Source organism: Barbatula barbatula (assembly GCF_947034865.1).
Source record: "Barbatula barbatula genome assembly, chromosome: 5".
Lineage (NCBI taxonomy): Eukaryota > Metazoa > Chordata > Actinopteri > Cypriniformes > Nemacheilidae > Barbatula > Barbatula barbatula.
Genome location: NC_136769.1, coordinates 4,146,791 through 4,158,535, shown reverse-complemented (window position 1 = coordinate 4,158,535; position 11,745 = coordinate 4,146,791). Strand labels below are relative to the sequence as shown.

Below are 11,745 nucleotides of genomic sequence, written 5' to 3'. Positions count from 1 at the left end.
GCAGCGCGCCGCCGTTACAAATTCGTTTTTAAAGGGGAAAGAAGCGATCACAAATTAATTAATCAAATAATTTTTAGGGGGACTGGGCAGAAGTTTAGGGCTGAAGCCCCCCTAAAAAGGGCCTAGTGACGCCCCTGCTACTGATTCTCTTAAGGACGCACAGGTAAGTATACAATTCAGCCAGAGACGAAGTTTAATTTTTAAAAGGGACAACGACTTTATTTCAATCATTAAAAAAAACAATTTAGAAAACATTCATACTTTAGGGAGGGGAACAAAAGGACAAATTATACTTGCTGCTGAGGCTTTCCAGTGGAGGTCGCTTTGGACAAAAGCGTCTGCCAAATGAATAAATGTAAATGAAACGGACACAAACACACACACACCATCAAAGGGGATTCACTCAACAGAAAGATCAATATCATATTTAAACGTAAAGAACAAATTGAAATGATCTTAATCGCAAAATAACCAAACAGCCAGCCCAGCAATGATTCAAGGAAGGTCCCAGCAAGCAATAGCCGTCATTTCAACGTCTCGGTTAACTATAGACCAGATGTAGTCCGGTTATGTGTAACCCACTTCTAGCCCAAAGAACCTAGAATTTTGTTTAAAGTCGTTTTTGGCTAAATAACTTGTGAGATATATGATATTACATCATGTAAGCAAAATGAACAGCGTTTATAAGGTATTTGGTTTAATTTCTTTGACATGTTCAATAGCCTGAGCGTATACGCTATTTTGCTCGTCGTCAGAGCAGCTATTTGTAGCCCACACATAGTCCAAACTGAGGCACTATAGGTTTTGTCCAGGCAGCTGATTACCAGGAAGTGCATGGTTCATATCCCTTCATGTTCGCCGTCTCAACATCTACACAAATACAAGTGTTTCTTGACATGGTCTATATGTAGCCACGTTTTAGCACTAAATTGGACGGGCTACGTGTAGTCTGCTTTTAGCCCTTGGGCGAAATGTTTCCCGTCATGTTAGCATTATCAATAATATCTAAACAATAAGTGTTATTTCGTGACATCTGTAGCCACGATTTATCCCTGAATTGGACAGGCTGTGTATGGGCTAAACGAAGGCAATCTGTGGTCTAATTTCAACGACTTGGCTATAGCCGTATATTGAACCAGCTAGTCTAAAATTGTTTACATGTACAGCGTGTGGGATGCATGACATCATAACAACCAAGTAATTTTGGCCAAGTTTTAATTTGCATTATTTGTACTGTCACACATTACATTTCCCGATTAGATTTTTTTACTTTGTTAAATAAACATGCAATTACATATCCCAACCTGTAGGTGGCAATTTGCCCTAGTACTGAGACATGGCCACTGCCAACGCGAGACTTGGAAGTTGGTAGAGAATTCGGCCAGATCTCGCGATAAACAATACCGCCGACGCCATTTTTTTAATAACCAACACGTGAGCAGAAGCCACAGGTGTAGAAGCTAATCAACGCGATCAACAGACGGGCAAAAGGAATACGTTCAATTTTCTTGTAAGTAACTGTGTTATCTCTTTGTCATGTTTCCATTCTACATTTCATATTTTGTAGGGACCGTGAAATTTTAGCAGATAGCAGGGCTAGAGTATGCCATTTAGTGGTTATCTCAAAGCAAGGGATTTGGTTTAAAAGCACTTTGTGTAATGTTGGTTGGAAATCGCTTCATATCCCGATGGCAATCACCAAGATACGTGGTCTAAATTATTTTATATCTACTGTGGAAGTCAATTCAGTATGAATACCTCAGAACTGGAGTGATGTGATCCACGTTCTTTGATTTAAATGCACTAAAAGTTTTATTGATAATTATCCAGTGAACAAAGTACAGAAATAAATATGCATAACAAATATATATATGTATATACACACATGCATTCATTCATGCATGAATACATACATGCTCATATTGTCATGCTAAGTTTTTGTTATGGAAGTATTTGAGTGTTGTGGTACTTTTTTTTAATATTTGAAAGTAACACTGCCTTTGTTGCATTTAGGGTTTCAAAGAAAGGTGCTAACGCTTCTTGTTGAAATAAAAGAAGAATTAAAAAGAGTTGGCCAAAGGGTGGAAACAGACACTGGTGTCCAACTGTCTGCATTGGCCACTATGGAGGATTTCCAATGCTTGGAAAGGCAGCTGGATTGTATGGAGACCCGGGCAGCAATGGTAAAACAACAACAAAATGCCCTCACTAAAGCTTTCACTTTTCATAAAGTCCAAAAATAATTTAATCTGTAATATTGAATGTGTGACAGTGCAATGGCTTGTTGCATACAGAGATAGATCTAATAGAATAGACCTTTTTGTTACGAAGTACCATAACAAAGTTTGAAACTTCAAAAATAATTGCATATTACAGTGTTAAAAAAATTCAATTTTAAATTGTCAATATAAAATTAGCGATTACAAAAAGTATCTGTGTGTATTAGAATAGTGCTGTTGATGTACAGTTGAGGTTTAAATGTTTACTTGACTACTTTTTAGTTACTACCACAGAGTTAAATTTTGGCAGACAGTATTGAGGCAGACACCGATTGTGAGGGGACCTACAGGGGGAAAAACTATTTCTCAGTGTGGGCCAGCAATCAGCTTGAATAAAGAGTTTTATAGGGTTAATGATGGAAAACTTGCAGCTCAATGGTCATTAACATTTAAGGTCGGTGCACACTTGTACACTGAAGCATATATTTCTATCTGCCTGACATTGACATTTGTTACTCAGGTGTCAAAACTGTGCAAAGTCGGTGGCAGAAATGTTAAAGACGTACCAGAAGGATGCTGGACAGGTAAAGCCTTCAAAACATGCAATATAAATCAAACATTGTGGTGACCATACTCACTAATTATTCCATGTTTTCACAACAAAGTATTGTAATATTGTAAAAGTATTTCCAAAGAAAATAAACAATTTGTCATGTTCGTATTTGTTACCAATTGTTACAATTTTTTTTGTTTTAGGGTTTTGCAAAACAGCCTCATGTCCAATTTTAATATGAAGGTGGGTGGTACGCTGCAGAAGGCAGCTTTTGAGAAGACCACTCTGTTCTCGGTCATTGCAGGTATGTGCTTGTGTTTGCATGTCTGTCGTTTGGCTTAAAGGTGATGTATACTATCATTTTAATGATTTAATGTATTTTCTTTATGACATCAGTCTGTGTTGATATAAACATTTTCCAAATCAGTATATATGTCAGCGCTATATTACCGAGCCCTATTATCAAATCCGTTACAATTAATGTATAAACTAAAACACGATGATGTCCAAAAAGCCTTTTATCATGCTTATTTTTTTTTTCTTTGCAGATGCTGTGATGACCAACTTCCCAACAGCAACTGAATTTGAATTGAGGAATGCCATTTTAAGCAAGCACCAGGGAGAGTTGAAGGGGGGGGTGGGTATAGAAAAAAATAATAATGAATCAGTTTACTATTGTTAGATTTTCTTGTTATTTGTATTATTATTGGTTGTCCTTTATTTAAAAAAATTCTAAAGTTCAAATCTTAATTCATTTGATTTTGTTGTAACAAATATATTATTTCTTATGTTTTCCATTTTGTGATTTTTACAATTGTTGGTTTTATTAATAAAAGCTTTATATTTAATTTGTTTGTATTAATTGCTATTTATGAGAAGAACATGTTAAATTTAGTTAACAAAAAATATTTTGGGTATTGTGTGGTTATCTATTATGTAGGCATTCATAATCTGTCTATTTGATGATTATGGTTAGACGTATAAAATTTTCCCTAACAGCCAAAATTCAGCTTTGTTGTAACTTAGAGACCCAAATTCACCGTCTATTAGACGTCTACGTGTATTCGTTTAATAGCGGTCTATTTGATGACTAGGCTATTCTTCGGTAATGATTAGACGTCTATTAACTTTTCACTGACAGCCCAAATTTAGCCTTGTTTTAGCTTAGAGACCCAAATTCACCGTCTTTTAGACGTCTACGTGTATTCGTTTAATAGCGGTCTATTTGATGACTAGGCTATTCCTCGGTAATGATTAGACGTCTATTAACTTTTCACTGACAGCCCAAATTTAGCCTTGTTTTAGCCTAGACGTCTGGGCTATGTTTAGACGGCTAATAGACGTCTTTTAAACCAAAAATTGCTTGCTGGGGTAGCACACGAACAAAATAAGATATCAATTCTGAGACACTTCTTAATAAACCAAGAGAAACGAAAATAATAAGTATGATTAAAGTACAATAAGTGTCAGGACTCTGGTCTAATCCTCGCTCAGTCTTTCGTTTTACTCTCTTCTGCGCTCACGCACAGCTGCTATCACTATATCATTTCGCTCTCTTGCACACCTGTTCTCTCTTTGCTCGCTAATTTCTGACTGTTATAGTTGCTTCCGTCTTTCTGTTCCTTGCCAGTGTGTTTTGCAAATTATGCTGATCGCTTTGCCCTTGTACCGTGGTACGTCTTGTCATTGTGAATCTACTGTGTACTAACCTTGTCTTCTGTCCAGTGTGTGCTCATCCGAGTTGGTGATCGCTGGTTAGATCTCCTTGGACTGTCCCCTCGGTTTTTACTCCTGCCTGCCTGTTTACGAGTTGCTTCCCCAGCAAACACAGAACGTTCCCCTAACGTTCCCATATGGTTCCCATTTGGTTATTTTTTGGACGTTCCCTATGGGTTATTTTGTATGTAACCAAAAGAGAACCTTTAGAGAACGTTCTCTACAGGTTCGCTTTTGGTTACATAAAAATAACCTAAAAATAACCTAATGGGAACGTTCTCTAAAGGTTCGCTTTTGGTTACATAAAAATAACCTAAAAATAACGTAATGGGAACGTTCTCTAAAGGTTTGCTTTTGGTTACATAAAAATAACCTAAAAATAACCTAATGGGAACGTTCTCTAAAGGTTCGCTTTTGGTTACATAAGAATAACCTAAAAAGAACCTAACGGGAACGTTCTCTACAGGTTCGCTTTTGGTTACATAACAATAACCTAAAAAGAACCTAACGGGAACGTTAAAAGCATTAAAGCATAACACTATATGACCTTTTATCATATTACCGTTTTCAGACAGCAGGGGACGTTCACACACAATGAGCACGTACCATTTTTCTGGAAATAATAGTTGAATCGCTGTCACAGTTTGAAAACTCAAACCAAAACTGAGGTTTCTTTATTGTTTGAAAAGCTGCTTTAATTATGAGGAGAGAAAGACATTTATAGTGTTCATTTTTGTCTATTGATTATGGGGACATTGTTTATATGTATGCAGCCTCTTGCCTATTAAGGCATATACTTACCATGCGGCATTACTTTTTGTGTGTGCTGCAGATTCATGCTCTCATCATTTTATAATATGAATCGGTTTCATGTTCATCTTAAAATTTTAGGAGGAAAGTTCATATATATATACTTATTTATTAGAAAAATAAGAAGGTAATTTGCCCAGAAGTGTCTAATCTTTTAACCTTGTACACAAATAGTTATTGCACCATATCTAAGTCGTATTTACACTTAAAATTTCCAAAAGTGTCCACAGAATTTGGTAAATGTGCTTTTTCATTCTTTGCCCCATTGGCCACGTAATTATTTGCAAAGGGTATTTACATTTGTGTCCTTTCTATTGTCATGCACTTTTAAATGTATTACATTTTGTATTCTGTTTTAAAAGATTCCTTTAAAACCAAGTCTTAAGTGTTTATCTTGATTTACTTGTTATTAGTTTTTGGTACGGAGTATTTTTTTTGTCTTTGTTTTGTGTGAAACTTTGTGTGCCACTGTCTTGACCCAGAAAAGAGACTGTGAAGTCTCAATAGGATTTTGGATCCTGGTTAAAAAAATCTTTAAATCACTTTGTCTTCCTAAAGTTGTCATAAAAAATCTTTAACAAATGAAAGAATTTTACAAAAGTTTAAAAATGATAATACTGTAATAACAAACGTTACTATTTAAATAAAATAAGACATATTTTTTTAATAATAGTAATAACAAGGGTTATTATTATACAAACCTATGATATAAAAAAATCATTATGATAAAGAACCCAGGAACCTTGCATTCTGCGTGATGTTGCAGTGTCGCAATGGTTAAATCAATGTCATGAATTGTGCAAACACTGTACATATGTCTAAATTTAAGAACCAGAAAAAACGCAACAGATTGTATATGGTCTTTAATAAAGATTGATTGTGATATGCTTTTTTTTGGAAGATTGCCCACACTACAGCAGCTCGTCAACAAAAAAGACAAAGACAAAAGCCAAAAATTTACATTTACTCCTTTAAATAATAAATTAATATACTGTATGTATTATATGCACTTTGGCTGCATGTGCAAGCTACAAATAATAACACATGGATAGATTTCTGTATTAAATTTAATATTTTGTATACAATAACACAAAATGTAGGGTTAAGATATACAGGGATTGCTTAAAACAATCGGTTCAAAAAATATTTGACTCATTAAAAAATAACCCCATGAAGCTGATGTTCTAACATTAATCCGACATCCCAGTGATTCATATGAAAATGTCAACATTTTAGGCATTTGCATTTGATTCCCAAAACATTATCATCATGGCTATTCACCAATACTCTTCAAAAATTTAAGGTGTCACTGAAGGTGAAAGGCTATACTGACAGAAGACACAGGTAGAGAATATATAGTCCACGGGTGTTGAGGGGATTGTTGACAGGTGTGGGGATTGCAGACACGAAACAGATTCCGGAGCGTGGATGACCGTGGGTAATGGAGTCCTGGGGCAAACACTGGTAGAAACCGGGACACAGGGTGGCTGTGGAGAAGATGCTTACCACTTAGGGTGTGCTTGTCAGAATGGTAGAGATAAGTCCTAAAGGTCGGTCAGCATTTTTGGGCATTTAAAAGCATTTAAAAATGAATAAATATATAAATACTAATATAGTTATACGATAGGGCAAAAATTAGTGATTTTGCACATGCTAAATTACAATTTCGTTTTGAATGTCATGGATGTTTCGTACTAAACTAAGAGCTTTATTCAAAGGTTCATATCAACTTAATAAACATTCACTATATCAACAAAATTATTGAGATGCTTCTTTTTAATGAACAGTTTCATTTCTGTGACCTCAAATCTTATTGCTGCAGCATATAATGATATTGTAAAGTATGTGCCTCTAATTTTTTAGCAATAGTTTGGAAGGGCGTTTTCTATTCCCACATGACATTGATCCTATATAAAAGACAAGGTTCAACTCATCACTCCACATCAGTCACTTGTACACAAAGGTATAGCCATTTTGGACCAGAAAAGATGCTTCTAAAACTGTTGCGAAAGAGATGGAAACAAAATTATATACAAAGGCAGCTGTAGACTACTCCTGACTGTGTACAAGTCATTGGTGCTGTGTGACGAGTTTTTGGCTCAAAGTTGAATTAAAAGTCACACCAAATGTGCTTTATGCAGACCAGTCAAGTTGTTCTACACTGACTCAATGAACGATGTCTTTTTAAACTATGCATTTCTAGACCCATCCCAAACTGCTGCTTTAAAATTAGAAGTACACAGTTCCCTACAATATCATTATATGCTTTGAGATTTGTTGTCACGGAAATAACTAAAGCAGTCAAACCTGTTCACGAGAAGGGGGTGTCCAAATATGTAAATATGTAAACTATGTGTGTGTGCTTGCTTTCTGTGTCCTCGTAAACTTTATTGCCTAAAAAACATACAAAATTTTTATTAAAAAAAAAGGTTTTCTGTGATGTTAGGTTTAGGGGTAGGGTTAAGGCTTACAATATACAGTTTGTATGTCTTGCATCTATATATAAAGAGTTCTTGTAAACCACAGATGCATGTGAATGTGTATATACCCGAAAATGAAACCAATAATTTCCAAAAATAAAAACATGTCATTCTTACCTCTCAAAATACCAGATGCTGCAACATGTTGTCATACACATTGAAAAGATTTATGTGTTGCGCTTCTCGTTCATCTAGCTTAAGGGACTCACATGAATTGCCATTTACTTGTTGAACAAAGAGATATGCATCCACTTTTCTGAAAAAAAAGAAGGAAAAATAAAGATGTATAGAAGAATAACAAAAATGTTTCCCAGTCTTTTTACAGGTTATCTCAGTACTGCACACTTAATAATTTTTGTATTGCCATTTTAACAATTCCAATCTGATTTGACACAATACTGTCATTTTTCTTATGTAAATTACTTAACTTATAAGCGGACTGGATATACAGTATGTAAATGTCATTTCAAACTATTAATAACCACCATGCACGCGCACAGCTGGATTCCATTCTGAGTAGACGGACCGCGTACTGTCAGCTATCCTGAGGTACTTTTTACTTAACCAGTCATTAAATTACTTTATGTAAAAGCCGACTACGAATGTGAATGGAAAGTCAATAAAATAATGTGAATAGAAAGTAAATCAAATACAGTATTTACTTGAAGAAAGTAGTTTAAATCTAGTTGGTATTTAAGGACACGGTCACAGGAATCCGTTAAGTTTTGAAGTGGTTACCGATGTACAATTATTATTTTAATCACCTTTCATCTTTTTCTGCCGTAAGGTTAATGACACACTTATACAAGGCATCATTATATAAATGTAAATTGATAAAAAAACGAAAATAGGCCTACACGTTAAACTCCTGTCAGAAGAGTCAAATTCTTAATGTTACTCGAATGCCGAGCCCATGAATCCTGACTGTGAGTTTAACTGAAGTCTAAAGGGCATAAACTCTGACTCATCATATACTGAGGTAAAATCGGCCAGTTTTGATTTCCTTAATAAGCCCGCTTTATTTGACATTTAACATTAACACTATGTATGAAGTAAAAATAGTCAACTTGGATCGCGAGAAGCCGTTTGGTGTCAGTGTTGACTGACACGTTAACGTCATTTAAATATTTTTGTAGGTAAAAGGGTGGACTCACAGGCTTGGCTATGAGCGCGCGCGTGAGCGGCCTCCCTCAGACACGTTGACGCGAGTGCACAGAAAGACAGATTAAACTCATTCAGATGTGTGTGTGCCCATAAAGAAACTATGAATTCGGTCGCCGGTTATTTTGTAGTAGCAGTGTAGCAATATGACTACATTATAATAATGCGCGAGCACGCAGTACTCATTTGCATTCGCACAAGCCTTCTCAAAAAATCAATACAAAGCATCCCTCAGTGGCCCTTCACTGGCACCTGGCGGCAGACTGAAGAACGGACGAGACAAGGGGGTGCCTGCCACCCTTTTCGCCCACGACTCGTCTATATTTGACCAAATCCAAGTAATGACGACCTCGAGTCTAGAATGTTTTTTCGCAGGTTTCATAGCTCGGTATATCATATTTACACGTTGCACGATTTACTGATAACTTTGTTATACTTTGTTAAAAGACTTCTATGTATCACGCAGAACATTTAAGTTTAAACTGAAGAAACCAAACAGGCACTGTGTAAAATGAAAGTGTTTTTTTATTGTTTTGTTTTTGTCCCCATATGAATATTTATCATTTTATAGACCTGTAAAATATTCAACACATTGGATTAAAAAAATCCTTAATTGGGATCTTTAGACCACTTACAAAATGTAACCAACCGGGGTCCAGATTAACTTCCCGTTTCAGTTTTTAACACTAATTAAGTGTTTGGAGCAAAATATAAAAAAAACTAAACCGGAGCCTTTACTAAATGTATACTGTTAAAATTATTATTATCTTCTTTTCCAGAAACACTTGGTGTCAGATTGTTGTACTGTAAATGATAAATACAAATGTCAATGTGCATTTAATATCTGCCATGTTCATTATTTAAGAGCCCCTTACCAGAGCATCTTTGGCTTTGTAAGTATACATTTTGACTGTCAGATACCTCCTCTGTATTTGGGTTCAATGTTATAAAGCCTGTAAGTCATCGGTGATATAGACATCGTTCTTTGTATTTAAACATTCTACAGCTAATATTTGCCAGGTTAATCAGAACACAGCGTTTAGTCAATGATCAAAGATGAAATTCAATATAAATGTGATATGTCTGTTCAAACCCAGTCATGTTTTCTCTTTTTTTCTGTCAACAGCAGCTAAACAAGACCCAAAGGCTCCTTTAAGAGCCCCTTACCAGAGCATCTTTGGCTTTGTAAGTATACATTTTGACTGTCAGATACCTCCTCTGTATTTGGGTTCAATGTTATAAAGCCTGTAAGTCATCGGTGATATAGACATCGTTCTTTGTATTTAAACATTCTACAGCTAATATTTGCCAGGTTAATCAGAGCACAGCGTTTAGTCAATGATCAAAGATGAAATTCAATATAAATGTGATATGTCTGTTCAAACCCAGTCATGTTTTCTCTTTTTTTCTGTCAACAGCAGCTAAACAAGACCCAAAGGCTCCTTTAAGAGCCCCTTACCAGAGCATCTTTGGCTTTGTAAGTATACATTTTGACTGTCAGATACCTCCTCTGTATTTGGGTTCAATGTTATAAAGCCTGTAAGTCATCGGTGATATAGACATCATTCTTTGTATTTAAACATTCTACAGCTAATATTTGCCAGGTTAATCAGAGCACAGCGTTTAGTCAATGATCAAAGATGAAATTCAATATAAATGTGATATGTCTGTTCAAACCCAGTCATGTTTTCTCTTTTTTTCTGTCAACAGCAGCTAAACAAGACCCAAAGGCTCTTTTAAGAGCCCCTTACCAGAGCATCTTTGGCTTTGTAAGTATACATTTTTGTATATTTAAACATTCTACATCAAAATTTGGAGTTTTTGATTGTGTATTATGCAGAAAAACCCTTCCTGTTCTCCTTCTGCATTTCACGCTACAGAAACTCAGTCACGTGATGTCATGTGCAACCATGATGTGATTCTGGATAACAATGCCAGCGTTTTACCTTGCCAATCATATACTGTGTCATATTGCGTTTAGCTTTTGCATATTCATAACAATATGTCAATAATAATTTTGAATGCCTCTAAAGCTCACATCTCAATTTTACAGACTTATCTAGCTGTCAAACACATCCATATGTGCCTTAATTTAGTTAATTTTGATTAATTTCTTAATTTGATCACATATTACATTTATAATTTACAACATTTGCCAAAGACTGTACTGTAGTCTTAACTACGGCAAGTTATATTTTATCTACTCTTATATTTTTTAGATTTTCACTGTCCTCTACTGTTGTCCCCACTCCACCGTTGTCTCCACTCCACTACTGTCTCCACAATTTTTGGACACTTTTTATTGAAAGTAAGTACTATGCTTCGGGTTTACTTAAATGTGTCCTAATCAATTTTTATGATTCATGTAGTCATCTTGGTTACATTTGTGATGGGTTAACTGTCTGAAAAAGGCTATGTTCAAAGACTATGACACAAACAAAGGTTGTTTTTAACCGTTTAGATTTTTGACACATTAGGAATGATATTTAATATTGAGCAAAAGACCCTAGAATCCCCTTGAGCTAACTTAACACAGAAAGACAAACTTACAATTTATGTTTCTCTTTATAAACATTTAATTTTGTTTATTTAGTTTATGTAAACGTACTCACCAGACAGTGTTATGTGTTCTGAGGACAATCACTGACCATCCCCAGTCAACAGCCAGAGTCTCCAAAGGCTGTCAGCCATAAAAGATGATCCAGACCACGAACTTGCAAAAAATACATACATTGTTATAAATATAAGACATAACATGTCTCTTAAGTTTATAATAAAATCTCAGTTGAGCAGAATAATGAACAAA

The 11,745-nt window shown here is 35.3% G+C and overlaps 1 long non-coding RNA gene across 1 annotated transcript; it reads left to right on the top strand.

Annotated features, from left to right (window-relative positions):
* Window positions 1-557: 557 nt before the first annotated feature.
* LOC306894078 lies at window positions 558-3,307 on the top strand. The gene is made up of 5 exons (XR_013786655.1): window positions 558-688; window positions 1,311-1,510; window positions 2,014-2,183; window positions 2,740-2,803; window positions 2,976-3,307. It is a non-coding gene; the product is annotated as an uncharacterized lncRNA (long non-coding RNA).
* Window positions 3,308-11,745: the final 8,438 nt, after the last annotated feature.